The 19,220-nt window shown below is 39.7% G+C and overlaps 1 long non-coding RNA gene and 1 pseudogene across 2 annotated transcripts in view; one reads left to right on the forward strand and one right to left on the reverse strand.

Moving 5' to 3' along the window:
* Nucleotides 1–19,220, forward strand: part of LOC309652047 — a 183,485-nt gene that overhangs the window by 125,002 nt on the left and 39,263 nt on the right. The window lies entirely within an intron of this gene.
* Nucleotides 5,804–9,903, reverse strand: LOC309652751 (heat shock-related 70 kDa protein 2 pseudogene; annotated as a pseudogene). The gene is made up of 2 exons: nt 9,856–9,903; nt 5,804–7,748 (listed from the first exon to the last, which is right to left on the reverse strand). The product of its transcript is annotated as a heat shock-related 70 kDa protein 2 pseudogene (transcript).

Raw genomic sequence — 19,220 nt, forward strand, 5'->3', positions numbered from 1 at the left:
AAGGATTAATCTCCAAAATATACAAACATCTCATGCAGCTCAATATCAAAAAAACAAACAACCCAATCAAAAAATGGGCAGAAGACCTAAATAGACATTTCTCCAAAGAAGACATACAGATGGCCAACAAACACATGAAAAGATGCTCAACATCACTAATTATTAGAGAAATGCAAATCAAGACTACAATGAGGTATCACCTCACACGGGTCAGAATGGCCATCATCACAAAATCTACAAACAATAAATGCTGGAGAGGGTGTGGAGAAAAGGGAACCCTCCTGCACTGTTGGTGGGAATGTAAATTGATACAGCCACTATGGAGAACAGTATGGAGGTTCCTTCAAAAACTAAAAATACCATGTGACTGGGCATATACCACTACTAGGCAATTTACCAAGAGAAAACCATACTGGGCATATACCAAGCAGTCCCACTACTGGGCATATACCTAGAGAAAACCATAATTCAAAAAGACACATGCACCCCAATGTTCATTGCAGCACTATTTACAATAGCCAGGACATGGAAACAACCTAAATGTCCATCAACAGAGGAATGGATAAAGAAGATGTGGTACCTATATACAATGGAATAATACTCAGCCATAAAAGGGAATGAAATTGGGTCATTTGTAGAGATGTGGGTGGACCTAGAGACTGTCATCCAGAGTGAAGTAAGTCAGAAAGAGAAAAACATATCATATATTAACATATATATGTGGAATCTGAAAAAACTGGTATAGATGATCTTATTTACAAAGCAGAAATAGAGACACAGATGTAGAGAACAAACGTATGGATACCAAGGGGGGAAGGGAAGGGTGGGATGAATTGGGAGATTGGGACTGACATATATACACTACTATATATAAAATAGATATCTAATGAGAACCTACTGTATAGCACAGGGAACTCTACTCAATGCTCTATGGTGACCTAAACGGGAAGGAAATCCAAAAAAGAGTGGATATATTTATACGTACAGCTGATTCACTTTGCTGTACAGTAAAAAGTAACACAACATTGTAAAGCAACTATACTCAATAAAAAATCTTTAAAAAAAAGTGTAAGAGCGCTGGTTTGCCAGATTAATTAAATCTGGAGTGGACATAGTTTCCCATTCCATCCTGGGCCTTTTTATTAGAAGGGAAAGGTCCTGGCTCATCCCATTAATAAACACCGTTAAAAGCTACCTGGGTGAAATCAACATCTGAAGGAAGACCAGAAGTTTCCTTTCCTTAAAAACAACCTGAAGTCAACTGCAATAGTCAGGAACAGGTTCACCAGATTTTTTTTTTTTTTTGAGCAGAGAAAGGTTTATTGCAAGGGCCAGGCATGGAGAATGGGTGGCTCATGCTCAAAAGACCCAAACTCTGGTTCATCAGATTTTCTCTTCGTGTGCAAAGATAAATTTTCTTCAAATCAACAGGCTTTGGAAAAGTCCTAAGAATTGCTCAATGAAGTCACCCAGCAACTGCCTAAGCCAGTTGATATGGTAAGTTAGCGGGCTGGTCTTTCGGTTGTAATTCTAAAAACCCTTTAGGATTTTACCAGTTAGTGGTTTTCATCCAATGCTGGGCCTGGCCTTCACCAACAAGTATATGAATTAGCTGATAAAAGTCAGAGAAACCAGGTTGATAAGTTTGAATGACTATATTAAATTCCTCAGTAAATCTGTGAGGCTCTTTAGTTACTTTGGGAAAATCTTCAACTATGGTTCACAGTTCAGCTTTAGTCCAGGGAATGTAAGAAATTAAGGGTTTAGCCTCTGGATCCTCAGAAGGCTTAATTTTAAAGGGACAGGTTCTGACAATTTCAGAGGAAAAGGCAGTGGGTAAATTTCAGAGAAAAGAGGAAGTTCGGTGAGAGAATTAGTATGGGGAGATTGAGAGTATAGAGGAGGTACCGGCAGTGGAGAAGGGAAAGAGGAAGATGGCGCTGGGGGTGGAGTCTGACCACGTGGAGCTGAGGGAGGGAGACAAGATGGCACTGGAGGCAGAGGCCAAGACAAAGAAGGAAGCAGAGCCTGAGACTTCAGGAGCCATTTGATCTTTCTTTCTTTGCTTGCCTCAGTTAATCTTAAATTCTTATTTTGAAGAGAGGCAATTACAGGGTCCTGACAGTGTTTGGAAGCCTCAAAATACCAATCTACCAATCAAAACAGGCATTCCACTCAGTTTTGGAAACTTTTGAGCTATTATAACCCAATTTTGTTTTAAGGAAATTAAGTTAATGGCCATTGATACTCTAAATTTCCTTTGGTAAGGTCAGTCCATTCAGTTAGAAATGGGAGTGAGGAAGAACCATGGTTTTTAAACATAAAATCGGCCGGAGTCCCTGTGTGGGAGGCGCACCCTCAAAATATTTAGGTAACTGGGATCCCGGTTCTCAGATATTTTTCTCTAGAGTAAAGGAACAATTTTCAAACAGCTCAAAGCAAACAGCTTGCAAACTGATATCAGCCAATTCTACAGAAACAGCTTGGTCCCAGAGGAACTAAGCCAGAGACCTGTTCAGCCAGTTTCCAGAGAACAGCCCCTATTCCAAAGGAATGGGCCTATGGCTTCTCAGCCAGCTTTGGTTGAAATGGTCTGATCTCAAAATCAGATAAAAGAGCCAAATGAGTACTCACATACAGAACAAGACCTTAACCAGAAAGAACAAAACCTTAAAATAGGTCCTGAATAAAGCCTGGAGAGCTTTCAGTGCAAAGAGACTGTGAGCTTGGATTCAGGAGAAAGACATAACTTCAAACTCCAGGATTGGTGAGAAAAGCCGCGAGCATAGTGGGCTCAGTTTGTGGGTAACACACCTGTTTGCTCACCAGCCCTGGAGCCACAGGGAGTCTTCTCTGTTCTCCATACGGGCCAGCAAAATGTTGACCTGAAATAAGTAGACTGCCAGATATTTCTCCAGCAAAGATGAGTTTATTAGGGGTCAGCAGAGAATTGCAATTCAGGTCTGCAACCCTGGCGAGCAACATGGAAGTCCCTGCAGGGCAAGGGAAGAACGCGTTTACAGAGGAAAAGGATGCTGGGAGGGCTACAGTAAACAGAGAGTCCATAGCTTTTCACTGGCTCAGTACTTGCCAGGAAAGAAAAGGATTCTTTCTTCTACTTGTTGGGCTCTGCTATGGTCACAGGGCATGAGAGTGCCCCCTTCTGGTCTCCCAACTCTATTTAATTGAGGTTTCTCTTTATTAATTCTTTACAATTGACCTAAAGGTTAACCTTTAGGATACTAAGGACCTAGGTATGCTTCCTCTTTGAATCTCCATTGAATCACTGAATCAATTAGTTTTTTGGGAAAGTTGTACCACAGCCTATATTTATTATGTGAAATATCCAGATTTGGCAATATTTCCAAATTCCAATGAATTGCCACAAATGTACTGATTTTTTGGCTAAAGTGAATAGATTTCCTGAACTTGTGTTAATCCATCAGCATCAAAGTATGCTTGAACTAAGGTACTGTATTGATTATAGGCTTATATTCATAACACACCTATCATGAAATTTACCCAAAGAATAAAAGAGGATTAGAATATAGATGTTGATGATTTGAGCATGAATATTAGTGACACCTTTGGGTACCAAAATGTTCTGTATTAATTCAAACACTGGAATACCTGTTACATACAAGACATGATGTTCAGAACTATGAAGCAGTCTCTTTTCTTGACTGCAAACACAGTTATCTTACTCACTTCTGAATCCTCAACATCTAACTCAGTGCCTGGTACTTCATCCTGACAAGTAAGAATGGATTAACTACATAAGTATGTAAGAGAAGTGAAAACAAAATGCTGTGAGAGTTCAGAGCGGGGACTATTCCCTTGAATACTCAAGAGTGTCTGTGTAGGCCCACAGAGAATGTTGTAATGGTTAGTGTGATGTGCCCAGTTACCTAATCTGACACTAATCTAAGTGTTGCTATGGAGGTATTCTGTAGCTGTGGTTAATATCTACAATGAGTAGACTTAAATAAAGGAGTCTATTCTCAATAATATAGGTGGGCCTCACCTAATAAGTTGAAAGGTCTTAAGAGTAAAACTGAGGCTTCCATTAAGAAGAAATTCTGCCTCAAGATTCCAGCCTGAGTTTCAGATTTCAGGTTTGCCAGCCCCCACAACTGTATAAGCTAATTCCTTGAAATACACCAAAGTGAATCAGCCGTATGCATATACATGTCCCCATATCTCCTCCCTCTTGAGCCTCCCTCCCACCCTCCCTATCCCACCCGTCTAGGTCGTCACAAAGCACCAAGCTCCGTGTGCTATGCGGCTGCTTCCCACTATCTGTTTTACATTTGGTAGTGTATATATGTCCGTGCCACTCTCTCACTTCATCCCAGCTTACCCTCCCCCCTCCCCGTGTCCTCAAGTTCATTCTCTACGTCTGTGTCTTTATTCCTGTCCTGCCCCTAGGTTCTTCAGAACCATTTTTTTTTTTTTTTTAGATTCCATATATATGTGTTAGCATAGGGTATTTACTTACTTCACTCTGTATGACAGACTCTAGGTCCATCCACCTCACTACAAATAACTCAATTTCGTTTCTTTTTATGGCTGAGTAATATTCCATTGTATACATGTGCCACATATGATGTCTTCTTTCATGGTATGTCCCCTCTTCTCAAAGGCACTGCACTCTTCAGAAGGCCTCCTTGGTACCTCCTGATGGAGGAAGTGACAAGGGCTCAATACTCTATTAACTAGGAGCTCGGTGAACACAGTGTTTATAATGTAAAACCAACAATGATATTGACACAGTTGTCCTCCTTCTCTGGCTTTCCTGAGGCCAATGTTAAGGTAACTTTCCATCTCAGAAGTCGGTCCATCAAGTGTATGGGGAAGAGACTAAGTGGGGAGGTCAGGCAGCCGCAAAACACAAGCAGGCCATTGTGAGTCACAATGACAGTAATCCACGGCACGCCGAATCCCATGTAATTCTACAGGGTTGACCTGAATGCTGAAAACAACAATTCTTCTCCTTTAGGTCTCGACCTACCCTTAAGAACGACAGTAAAACTATGGTACCATAGCTGTGATACACAAAGAAATATTTCTTTCCTAAAACTCACAAATACTATAAGATTCAGTGATAAGTTGTGATTCCAACCACAGTTTCACGGAAATTGTGTTGAGTTTATGAAGGGTGAGAAACAGATCTCTTCCTCCTTAAATCAACAGAATATGTCTTCTATGTTTTTACACAGAAGTCAATGTATGAACCATCAGCAGCAACACAGAACATTCCAGCCCTTGTTAAGCAACGTACAATGAGAAGACTTAAAACCGCAAATGGCAACTTGGACCTGAGAAGGACTGTAGTTTTTCTGTAAATTGAGAGACACAGACACCAGTGGGCTATGAAGCCCTTTTGAAGAAATACACAGAAGATGTGACCACAAGTAGTAAACTCTCTTGTAGTACACAGATGAGTAGGGCACAGTGTTTATACAAGTTTACAGACACAATATTTGCTCATAAGTGGTCATTGTTGTTAAAGTGGTGAGACTGTGATATGGTAATACAACCTCTTCCTTACTACCAAAGTTAAGTGTTTAAATATTTTATAAGTGCTAATTCCCAAACTAGTCACCAGACAAACTGCAGGTGTGAAAATATGTGATGAAGTTCATAACCCACAAGATGTAGAAGCATTAATATTAAAATGTTGAATAAACTTACAAATATTTATCATTGTTTTGAATCTGTCCTTTTTCAAACATACACACTGATGCTGCAAAGTAAGCGTGAAATATTGCAGCTGCATAAATGGCCGTGGAGGCCAGTGGAGGCCAGGAAAGTCTCTCCAAAGAACGACTGTTAGCCCACTTCCCTGATACTAACCCGAGGCTTGGCTGCGCTGGGGAAGCCCCAGCGGCCAGATCCCACTGCGGAGTGAAGCCCACTTACACTCACACTCAGCTCTGGTTACACTCGAGGCAGTTTAACAGTTCCTGGCACTTTTCAGGAACCTTCCTTTTATCTTCTTGACTGAAATGGAGTCTCCCAGTAGGATTTCCAACCATCTGCACGCCCCTGAAGGTGCAGAATTCTGCAGTGCTTCTGGCTGCTACCCGATCTTTATTGACTTCACCTTCTACTCCATCATTTTCTGCTTCTTTTACAATCTGGTCAATATCATCTTTACTGAAACAGCCTTCGTCATTAGTAATGTGGATTTTGTTCTTCCTGCCAGCATTTTTGTCTGCAGCAGGTACCCTGAGGATGGTATTGGTGACCCTGTCGAAGGTCACCTGGATGTCAGGAACACCACAGTAAGCTAGAGGATCCCAGAAAGTACGAACTTGCCAAGCAGTTTCTTTTCATTAAAGCCCTTTCTCCCTCATACACTTTTGCTAAGACAGTGGTCTTGGTGTCAAGGTAAGCTGGGAACATCTGGGTCTGCTTTGGAGGCATTGAGGTGCTTCTCTTGATAAGGGATGCCACATCCTCCCTGCTGTCTCAGTGCCTGTTGGGAAAGGGGTAACATCAACGGGCTTCTCTGCACGTGCCCTGATTTGTCGCCTGTGAGAAGAGCTGCCTGTGCAGCTGCGCCACACGCCGTGGCCTCATCATGGTGGGTGGTCTTGTTGAGCTCCTCTCCATTCAAGACATCTTTCAGCAATTTCTGGAACTTTGGGATACAAGTGGAATCACCCACTAGCACAATTCCATTAACCTGGCTCTTGTCAAGTTGGGCATCCTTCAGAGATTTCTGTACGTGCTTCAAGGTACCACGGAGGAGATAAGCACTGAGCTGCTCAAAGTGGGCTCAGGAAATGGAAGGGTAGAAATCCACACCCTTATAGAACCAGTCAATTTCAAGCCCGGGGTGAGCAAAGAAGTTCAAAATACATTTTGCCTTCTTACATGCAGCCTCGGTGCGGCACATTGCCTGCTTGTTGGAGGCTGTATGCTTCTTGCGCTTGCATTTGAAGTCGTCAACCAGGTGATTCACCATACAGTTATCAAAATTTTCCCCAGCCAGATGTGTGTCACCAGCTGTGGATTTTCCTTCAAAGATTCCATCCTGGATGTTTAGGATAGATACATCAAAGGTGCCACTACCTAAGTCAAATATCAGCACGTTTCTCTTTTTTAAAGCGTCAGGTGTTTTGGGATTTATTTTTTTAAATCCAAGCCATGGAGTATGGTGCTGCAATAAGCTCATTAATGATTCCCAGGATATTAAGATCAGTGATGATCCCTGCAGCCTTGGTGGCCCGACACTGTGAATCATTTAAGTAGGTTGGAACAGTAATTACTGCATTTCTACTTTTTTTCCCCAAAATAGGCTTCAGCAAACTCTTTCATCTTGCTTAGAACCATGAAAGAGATCTCCTCTAGGGGAAAAAATATTATTTCCTTTATAATCTACAATTACTTTGGGCTTTCCCTTTCCACAAATCACTTGGAAAGGCCAGTGCTTCCTTCTGACTGAACTGTGGCATCATCAAACTTGCATCCGATCAGCTTCTTGGCATCAAAGATGGTACTGGTGAGGTTCATTGCCTCTTGGTTCTTAGCAACCCCATCGATGAGGTGTTCACTTTGTGAGAGCGACTTGGACTGGTACAGTTGCCGTGGTGATTGGCAATGATCTCTACTTTTCCATGCTGGAAGACCCCTACTCGCGAATAAGCGGTACCCAGTTCAATACCAAAGGGAGACGTCTTGAGTAAAGAAAGAGAAGGGGGTAAGTGAGGCTGAAATAGTTTAAAAGAAATCAGTGTCAACTATAGCCTCTTGCAATGAACCTCTACATGAGACCTATACCCTCTATTTTCTCCAGCACCTCCTGTTTGCTGTATTGCGGTCCTTATGTGGGTCAAACTCAAATATAAATGCATTCAGTTTTACAATTCATTCAGATGGTAATGTGTTCCACTTGTCTTCTATTGTTTGCAGCCTTCCCCTGCATTTGTGAATAGATGCCTGATTACAAGATGACCACCAGAATTCTGAGGATGATATCAAGCCATCAATGGCAACCAACAAGGCTTCAAAAGCCCTTGGAGCCATTTTGGTGTCTCTCGTGCCCACATTTAATTTGTTTCTAGGTCCAGTCAATTTTTCCTCTTTGCATGTGTCCTGTCCCACTGCCACCACTCTGGTTCAAATTTTTATTACTTCATATCTGGATTATCACAGTAGCATTACCACTAGTATTTCTCCTTTCTCTGATTTCATGACTTATTAATCACCGTCATTCATCCATCCATCTCTCCATTCAATAAACATCAATTATGTAACTGCCATTTGCTAAACACTGTGTTAGATACTGAAAGTAAAGGGAGAAATTAAATACGGCCGCTATCCTCTAGGAACACCATCACGCTGACCTTTTAAAATTATGCCTTTAATCACACTAACCCTTGCTTAAAAACTTGTTCCCTATCACCTACCAAATACAATAAATAAAATAAAACACATCCAACTAACCTTTCCAGCCAGTATGGCTTATGGAATCAGACAGACACAGATTCAAGTCCTGACTCTGCCATCTGCAGCTTGGTTAGTTTATTAATGATTAGGCATGCTTTTTAACCACTCTGCTCCTCACTTTCCTTACCTTTAAAGTATACCTACCATCTTGGCATACAGTAGGTGCTCATTAAAAGTTCTTCTGACTTTTCTTGTCTTTAAATAACTGGCAACCCTAAAACACAGATTCACAAAGAATCAGAATATAATGGATTCTAGATATAATCAACTAAAGGTCCCTAATTAGACATCTGGGGAAACTGAGGTGCAAGTTGGGAAGCGACTGGCCCTTGGTGACACAGGGATTTGGTGGCAGATGGAGATCTGGTAGCTGGTCCTCATGACTCCCCATCGAAGCACTAAATGGAAGCAGCCAGGAAACTTGAGGGCAGGAAGGCAAGGGCCACTCCCAACCAGAAGAATGTTTCACTTGATGATCCAGATCGCAAATATGTAGCAACATTCTCAGTTTACAGGGAAAAGCTATTTTTATTTTTCTCCAAATGGCAATGGAGAAGTTGGTGATAAATCTGAAAGATGGCAAGCACAGCAAATACTTAACTCTCGGACATTAAGGTAAGTCATAGAGCAGTGTCTTCAGTGGAGGGAAAGATGGATCTGAGACAGTAGGCAGGATGAGAGGGGAGGGACATGGAAGTAGAGAAGGTTAATCCTGGGCTGGTCTTCAGAAACCACTGGGTCTAAGCCATTTGGATGACGGGTAAGAAAACTGAGACCCAGAGAGGTCAAGGGATGGCCCTAGATTGCACAGATACTTATAGACAGAACTGGGATACCTGACTTTTTAAAATCTTGCAATTACTTCATTTGATTACACTGGCTGCTCAAACAGAAATATTTGCATCACTTAGCATTTGCTGACTACCTCCTATGTGCGGATCACTGATCAGTTGATGAGAAAAGTTGCTAAGTTATACCGGGGCTGAACACAGGTAGAGAGTAGAGGGAAGGAAAGTCATTGAGTTGTCCGTGTATGCAGCCCCTCTAGCTGCACAGGCAGAATATGTGAATGTCTGCAGTCACAGCCAGCCTAAGCAGGATGACTCCCGAAGAGGTTATTACAGCGTCATTTAAAATTAAAATTTAATAAGTTATATTCAACACGAGTTGAAAACATTCATAAATTTAATGAATCATCTAATTAAATATTGTATATGCAACAGTATGGAGCAGGCTGAAAGAAAACTGTAAGAGTTATTTTTATGCTTAAATGCAATTAGTAAGTAATGTTTTAAAAACAAAACCCTCTTGAATTTCATAAAGCTTTTTTTCTAAAGCAGAAAATGTTTATTTCATAAACCATCCCTTGTTTTCAGGAATTACATGTTTATTTTTTACTTTCAATGCTAAGTAGTCAGCTAAACTACAGTTTATACCAGCCACCATGTCGTCAGTCCAGACTCAGCCAAGCCCGATTTCCTGCAGAATGATTACATGGCAATGTTGTCCAGTATTCTGTCGGGTTATGGCGCCAAAATAATCCCATGTTACTGGGCCAGGGGTGGGTGGGGGGAGGGACTACATTTTCTTAATCAGGACATGACACCTAGTTTCATTTATAATCTTTCCTTAATTTGCTTTCCTTATCCTATATTGTGTGGTAAATATATTAGTCTAGATTTATTAGTTTATATTTATATTATAAAAATATAAGTGTGGTAAATATTTAGTCTCTTTGGGCAGCTGTTAGTGAAATATCTTCTAGGTTAATATGTCAGCTAGCTTTTAGCCCAATATTCAACCTAAAGTGGAAAGCTCAATTTGAAATCTGACAAGTAAGTTGCTAGACAAGTTTGGAAGTCTCTAAGCCACAGCAGCCTGGGTTGGGAATACTGCTCCCCAGTCCTCTTTCTTGAGAGCCTTCTACTTCCTCTGGAACTTGGGAGATCCCTAGAGGATTAAACCCCACGTTCCCAAGCGGCATGCTAACTGTGGAACAAATCATCTCCTTCATAGCCCCCACTGCCTGAGAGCGTTTAGTTCAAATGGAAGATTTTCAGACTTCCGAAGGGCAGAAATGGTGAGCGAAAGCCATGAACTATAAGGAATGTTTTATTTCTTCAGCTGGCTGACATGCACACAGGTAGTCACTGTATTATTCCTTTCGTCAGTTGGGTATTTCTTAACTAACAGATCCATCTCTTTGAGGTTCATGGGTATAGCTGGTTCTCTAAAAAATCATAATTACCATAAGTATTGCATTTGGTAATGTAAGAAATCCATGCAACAAAAACAGATTATTTGTATGCCTTCATCCGGGACCTGTCATTACTCCCTACACTGCCAAGAGTGAATTCTCTCGTGAGACCCACAGGAATTTGCTAATAAATAAGGTTGGATCACCCCCCTCCAGGGGCTAGTCTGGGGCTACAACCCTATAGCATTCATTTCCTGACATTACTTAGTATATACCAGCTGGTCAAGGGTTAACTTTGCTTTTCTTCCAATTTGACTATTCCTCAGTCCTTTATGCAATCCCCCAGCAGCTGTGTTATCCCCAATATAAAAATGATGATTTAGCCTTAGGGATAAAAATCAGGTTAAAGATAATAAATTGCTTCGGAAGATGAGAATAACGGCCTGAAATATATTATAGAAAATTACTGCACCCATTCTGAGTCTGAGGAAGAAAATCAGTTGACTCTTCTCTCCCCTTCCCAGAGCAAAATGTGGCTCTGGAAAAGCTAAGGAATGAAACAGAGGGAGATAATTCATCCAGCTTGATCTAACCAGAAATAGGAAAGGAACCATAGGAGAAAATCTGATTTGTGAGAACTGTCAGTAAAGAATGTCGAGAGGTTCCAAGAAACCTGCAGGTGTTGCTCCTAAGTCAAATATATGTCAACTTTTTATGTCTACAATAACGTCATGAATTAAAATGTATTTATGCATATAGATGGCGCATTTGATTACAACTCAAAAGTGGAATACTACCCCATTGCTTCACATTACTGACTACTCAGAACTGAGAATTCTGAAGCATTATTCTCTAGCATTTGCACAAGGGTTAGGATATGGGAATATCTAAAGCGGTTATGTTGCACTACCCAGCCTTACACATGTATATCTATCCGACTTTCAGAGACTTTGCAGGTTCCAAAGACTAAGGCACACATGTCAATTAATAAAAGTAAAATGCGATGAAATATTTCAAAGTACTTTGGAAATGTAAATTGCTATGGAAATGCAATATATTATTATTGATCTTAATTATAATTTCAGAAGCATCAAGCATACATTTATGTACATATATGCACTTATATACATATATGCACATACATACATATATATGAATATACATATACGTGCGATTAGTCTTAGACACAAACTAAACTGTTAATATATAAAAGAGTGGTCATTTAAAAATTATACTAAAAGTGCAGTATAGCCTATAAGGGCAGAGAAGAAAATGGGATCAGGCAGGGCACATCAAAGGCTTTAACTGTAATGTTTTGTTTCTTCAGCTGGGTGGTAAGTACACAGGTCAGCACTGTATTATTCCTTTCCCTTAAGTTTGGTATTCGTAAGTAATAGATAATATTATTTTAAAGACAAAGAATGCTCTATTCTAAACCTGCATGGGTATTTGCAAGAGAGAAAAACATTAAAAGGAAAATATCTGTAACTGCTGTTCAGCTACAGAAGAGGATATAAACACACACTTTCACACAAGCACACCTACACGTGCGTGTGTGCACGCACACACACACACACAGCCACACACACACACACACACCCCGCCACGTGGTGTAATGGGATCAGAAAAATTGAAATTCTGGCTTTGGCTCCACCACATCTGAGAGGCCTGAGCTTATACAAGTCACTTAACTTTGCTGAGGTCCAGCTGACTTGCCCGAAGATGGGATTTTTACTCTGTAGACAGGGCCACTGTGAAAATTATCAATATCATAATGAATATAATTATTAATATACAGACAAGAGCACTCTGCCAAGTGAAACACCATTATATCAGAGCACGTGCTGAAGTGGGGATGCAGGCCCTTTGTGCCCATCCAGTCACTGCACCGAACACTCACCTGGAGCCTGAAATCAAAGGAGAAGCTGCCTATGTACACACAGAAGGGAAAGGAAAGTCATATTTGATGTGGACTTGAGGCAGGAGATAGATGGGGCCCAGGCTGAGCAGCTGGAGTCTGTCCCCTGGGGACAGATACTCCCAGACGAAGATAATAGCGGGAGCAGAGAGAGAAGCCTGACGTGGGGCTCAGAACCTTCACTCCAGTGGGTGGACTTCTGTGGTATAAGTGTTCGCCAGTCTGTGAGTCACCCACCCACCAGTTATGGGATTTGATTTTACTGTGATTGCACCCCTCCTACCGTCTCATTGTGGCTTCTCCTTTGTCTTTGGATGTGAGGTATCTTTTTTGGTGAGTTCCAGTGTCTTCCTGTCGATGATTGTTCAGCAGCTAGTTGTGATTCTGGTGTTCTCGCAAGAGGGGGTGAGAGCACGTCCTTCTACTCCGCCATCTTGAACGCATCTCCTCTACTGGATTTAAGTGAACACTGAAGAACACTCACACTGGAAAGATTGGAAGGAAATATAACAAAATGTTAACCATGGTTAACTCTGAATTATAATGTTATATATTATACGGAAGAAAAACTAATTTTCCTTCTACCATTCTAGGTTCTTGGCTGAGACAACCCCTGTAATAAAAGACAGATTAACAAGAGAAAAAGAAACAGAAGTTAAATAACATGTATCCCTCCTTACACATGGGAGAGACCCAGGAAAAGTTCAAGCCTTCTCCATTGATAAGACTTTCTAGAATTTCAGAGTCACCCTCTTCTTCCTAGTAGAGAGGGACACACCCTTACAAATGGAGATTTCCCTTATAAATGGAAGAGTCCCTTACCAAAGGGTAACCGCTACTACTGATTTTCAGACCTTTTCCTAAATCTGCTGGTTCTTAAAAAATAATCTGCTCAAAATAATCCTTATGCCAAAGAGGCATATTTTGGATTGGGGGTGACATATTCTGCTTCCCTTCAAGGTAATTTTTTGATTTTGCTTCCTGCATATGTTTCTGTCCTCCAAATTTTCTACTGTGAAAATATATTACTATCAAAATCATAAAAATTAAGTATCATTTAAAATACCAATGAAAAATGCTACCAATTACAAAAGCCTTTAAAATTACAAATTACATATCATTAATATGAAGACATCTTAAAATTTGTCACATAAAACTTACAAAATAAGAAAGAAACACTTCTGGTATGCCAACATTGGCTTTTATCCTGAACCAACCACTGTTTGTGTGTGTGTGTGTGTTTAACTAAAAAAAGAGCCTAAAAAAAATTAACTAAAAAGTTAATTTTAAAAACTTTGAAAACTGAGAAAATTGAGGATGTTAACATCATAGATTTCCAAGGTAAGTCCAACACGCAAGCAGTATCAGAAAGGGCATCTTAAAATCTGTCTTCTTAAAACTTAAAAAAATAAAGAAACACTGACTTTTGATATATCAACTTTAGCTTTTTTCCTGAACCAATCAGTATTGTCAAAATCCTAAAGTTAGATGAAGAAGTGCTGAAATTGACCAGTATGGATTTTGTAGGTTTTGATACACTTAAAAATTGTTAAAACTCTGGAAGCTGGGAGAAATGTGGGCACGTTAATAACTTCATAGTTTGCAAGGTTAGCCCAATTTGCAATTTCATGACCAAGTTTTCTCACAACTAGACATGAACTCACTAAAGGAACACATTAGAGAACTCTCTAATTACTGATCACTAATAAACAAACTTTTAGGTCAACAAGTCTTCTTCTAAAGGCATTACAAAGTACTCTTCTCTATTACCTATATTCTCTCTCATGCTCTTGATGTTGATATCTTTAAGAATCTCCAAAAGATCTCAACATTTATGAGGAAGCTAAGGTTTTCAGGATAATAAGAAATTCTTATCATTTCACATAAATGTCAAGTTGGATAAGGACCCAACTTGTTGGTTTACACCGTTTATCATAATAAATTTAATATCACTTCCAGCAGTGAGGCACAGCACTGCATCCACAATACGATAGGTAACTGGAATTCCTCCGCTCCTTAAATTAGTAAGCAAGTTACAGTGCATATCAATCACGCATAATGAGTCTGAAGCATGGCTTGATTATATTTCATTTGCATAAGAATTTTCTGTAATTTTTTTAAACTGATCATTTTAAATTCAGAATAGATTTAAATGCCACACAACTGCTGCTCTCCTCCTGAAATGCTAAGCCATCTTCTTACATAATACAAAAATGCTAATCAATTATTTTTAATGCAGATCCTAGCTTGTTAATGAGTTTTCACCTTTCTACATGCTGTCAAATCTCATTACACTGTCACCTTTCTAGGGTTCACAATTGGAGTACACATTTATATGGTTCATTTCTAATTGCTACATTATTTCATTGCATTTACAAGGGAAACATCTTTTAAATAATCCTTGGATTGTCCAATTTTAAGGATAATTTGCTCTCTTTGCATTCTGTAGTTTGTAAAACTCCTACCATTAACTTATGGAAATACTGATTCAAACATTCTCTGATAAGCCAAAAAAGTCTGAAGACTAAAAATGAAACAAACAGGAACCAACAGATAAATGTAGATCCAGAAGTTAATTACAATGAGATAAATTGTACAAATAAAAATAGCTTATTAAATATAATAATTTAGAAACATGGAATTCATTTGGGAATTATTATTTTAAAATAACTATTCATAAGATATTCAGAGGCTAAGCATTTTCTTGAATTTTATATATATTTCTTACAGTAGTCAAAGATCTTGAAAGATTTTGCTGGGGAGAAAGAAATTTCCCTCTACTCTTCTAGGTTCTTTTGGCTGGTCTAAGAATTAAATTGACATGAGACAGATTAATAAGAAAATCAAAGTTTAACAACATGTATACTTGGGAGAGACCCAGGAGAACTGAGTAACTCGCCAAAGTGGCCCAAGCCACCACCTTAAATACCATCTCCAGCTAAAGACAAAAGAAGAAGTTGGGGGTGAGGGAGCCAGTTATGAGAGGTGACCAGGAAAAGCACAGTAAACAAGGGTAAGGTTGTTATGCAGATTTAAGTCCATGCCTTCTCCACTGATAAATTTCCAGAGATTTAGTCATTTTCTTCTTGGTATAGAGAGGAAAACACCCTTATGAACAGAGATTTCCCTTGTAAATGTAAATGTTTCTTTCAAAAGGGTGACCCCTACTTGGTTTTCAAAGTTTTTCCCTTGTCTGCTGTTTCTTAGAAGTTAACCAGGTTAAAATAATTAATATCCCAAAGACACATATTTTGGGGTGGCAAATTCTGCTCCCCTACAATCTCCATGTGAATTGCATTGAAATCTTTTAATAGAACACTTTGAAGACTGCATCTTAGAAACCAAGACAAGGGGTGAGACAAGTGACTCGTTTTTAAAACACACTACATACTGGCAATAAGTTTTTAAACATGTTTAAGAGGAAAGAAAAAAAGAATAGGTTATATGGGAGAAGCAAGCACTTGGTAGGAAAAAAATGAATTTAACTTGCTAAGTCAACTCTTAGATGCAAGTCCCTAAGCAATGCCAAGCATCAACCCACTGGCTAGAGGTAACGGTTCCTGATAGATCTCATTACTACACCTTGAATGTTCTATTCTTTGCAAGGAATATATATATATATATTCTCCACCAAGGTAAATTTCTTTCCCTCTAAAGAAACTGTGAAATTTCCATGGAGAAAAATCTGCATGGTAAAAGGATTTACGGAACCATCCTGAGGCATTTTTCCCATCCGTAAATTCCTAGTTTAGTTGGCACCAAGAATACACATTTGTTTAGGGAAAAAAAAAATTCTCTTTTGTTCACTTCAAGTGCACAACTAATTCCTAAAACCTATTGATTCACTTTTATTCATTCATCATATACAGCTTCTAAAAACAGAATATGTAATATTCTTTGAAAAGGAGCTTATATAAAATTTTAATAAGCTGTTCCACATTTCAAAAATCACAAGATTACTGTCACTTCCTAGACAAGACATTTATCCTTAGTTCAAGATCCAAAATCACTTGTTTAATTTAGCACATGCAGCAAAGACAAACCAGCTCTCTTGCCTTCCCTAAAAAGCAATATTGCTTGCCATTAGAATAGAATTTAAATAAATGACCATTGAGGCATTCGTTTGATAGTGGGGTTATAGGTGATTTTCAACAATAAGCCTGTTGAAAATCTGGAAAACAAACTAAACAGGAAATTTTTAAAAGCAATGACAAATAAAGACTTCACCAAACAGTAAACTAGCGCAAAGCACGGGGAAGGCAACAGACCAGACAACGAATATGGAGTTTCCGGAGCCCTTAGGTGCTCAAGGGAAGGGCCCTCCCCTAGTGACAGTAGACCTGTAAAAGTAACCCTGTCTATGTCGGAAGAGTGCTTCCCATTTCAGGACAGCAAGTGATGAGGCCATACGGACCGTTACAAAGTAAAAGCCTCTTCTCCTCCAGATTAGCCAAAATAGCACAAACAAAATCCAACCTTGAGGTAAAGGTAAAGAAAAGACAAGGGGCTCTGAAAGCCCAAATTGCGAGATCTAGAGGTTAGCCAAATAAATTATAACAAATTCAACTTCAGAGTAGAGGAAACAAATGGTTAAACAGTCCCCTGTATCGCAAAGGTAAAATCACTAAACTCCAGGGCAGTGGTCAATTTCACCCCCTCTGCCTTGCCTCTCCCATTCCATTCTGAATGTTCTAGAGCCTCTGCAGCGTCCTGCCCCACTGCCTCTCTGACCTGACTCTGGGAGGTTTGACATCTGGCCCCGCTCTTGGCTCCAGGCTCTGGGGGTCCTGGCTCCGGGGTCCCAGCTCTCGGCCTTGGACCCCTACTCATGTCACCATGTGGCAGGTGCACACCAGACGCTTGTAGATTCCTGTGTTCTGCCAGTGCCAGTATCTGCGCCTGCGCTGTTTCCCAAATCTGCCTCAGTCCTGCCTTCCATTCTCCCATGTGGCTCATACGCTCACAATTCAGCCGACTCTAAAAAATGTTATGATTTGTGTATTTTCTCATTCTCGTTTTTCATGTTTCATTTCCTCGAACTTCTCATTCTTTTATGTTTGTCCCATTTTTCTTCCATTGTAGTTTCTCATTCTTGCTCCTATTCTTTTATTATCTGGCACTATTTTCTCATTGCCAGGCTTCTTACTTTACTTCATGTTCTACTCATTTCCTCATTTTTACCCCCATAAATGTCCTTCTACTTTATTTCACTTTCCTCTCATGTTTAATCTCATATTTTCAGCATATTCTCTACATTTGTATTATTCTCTCACATTTTTTTCATTCTCAAATTTCATTTTAGTGTCTCATCTTTTCCATATTAAACTTCTTCTCCTATTCTTTCATTTTCACATATTATCTTTTGCCCCTTTCTCATGCTTATAAATTTCTATTTTCTCAAAGTCTTGTCTTTTCACTCCCTCTTACTTTCTACAGTATCACAGGTTATACTTTATTCCTTTATTTATTTTCTATTTTCTCCTTCCCTGTTTTATGTTCCTTTACTAACTTTCATTCTCTCCCTATTTTTACTCACATTCTCTCCCATATTCTTTTCCATCACTTTTCCCTCACATACGTTTTCACAGTTTCTCTGCCACACTTCTCCCTCTCATTTTTAAAAATCATTATTAAGTCTAACAGAGTTAAGTAAGAAAAGGTTTCCTCTAGTGCTCAGATGCCTGCTGGTAGGTGAACTTACCAGTTAGTGATCCATGCAGGTGAATGGTGAAACCGAGGCTGTGCAAGTCCAGATGAAATGAGGGTGAAGACCAGCCCATCTAGGGACAATAACTATGTTTTATAATAGGGTGTGGCCTCAGTTACAGAAATTTCTGGAAACACCGAGGGGCCAAGGAAGTCTCACTTCAAAGTTCTCAACCAATCCTTCTTTAGGCACATTGTTTCATCACAGGACAGACTAATCTCACTGAGGCTTGTCACTGTCCGATTATAGGACAATTATTAGCCCCAACTAGCCCCAACTCTTTCCCTGTATATCCAGTTGAAAAATCCAGACAGATGGGAAAATAGAAATACACTGCTTGGGGATGGGAAATAATTTCAAGCATCCTTTAAGCCACGGGAGTAACTAAATGTAGAAAGAAAAGTTTAAAACAGAGCCCTTAGATACATATAATTCAGATTACAAGAACCAGGTGAGGGGAAAAGAATGAGCAAACAGATCCTGAAAAAATAAGCTAAAGGATCTCACGAGAAGAATGTTTCAGAAGTATCACCATTTTAGATATAATAAAGAGAACATAGGGTTTAGACTCAATTCTACGTTTGACCACAAGGAAGACAAAATATTCAAAGCAGGGTTTGAGTGAGGTCAAAGAATAGAGGCCACAAAAAGCGAAATTCAAATAGAGGGATAGACCCGGCACAGCTTCATCTTTACGCTTAATTGTATGAATCGGCAAAGTGCAACTGGGAAGATCAGTCTGCCTGCCCAGTGTCAAATGGGAACAAACCTGGACTTAGCTAAGGAGAAACTCTATTCAAAAAGACTGTTACAATACGGAGAAGACTCCAACCTCAGGATCTGCAAGTGCCTCAAAGTCAAACAGAGCAAGGCTTTTCTTATATATGAAGGAGGAGCAGGGCCAGCAGGAACTCTGGGAGAGAGGGGCAAGTGGTGGGAGT

The sequence above is a fragment of the Balaenoptera physalus genome, assembly GCF_965194825.1.
Source record: "Balaenoptera physalus genome assembly, chromosome: X".
NCBI classification, from domain to species: domain Eukaryota; kingdom Metazoa; phylum Chordata; class Mammalia; order Artiodactyla; family Balaenopteridae; genus Balaenoptera; species Balaenoptera physalus.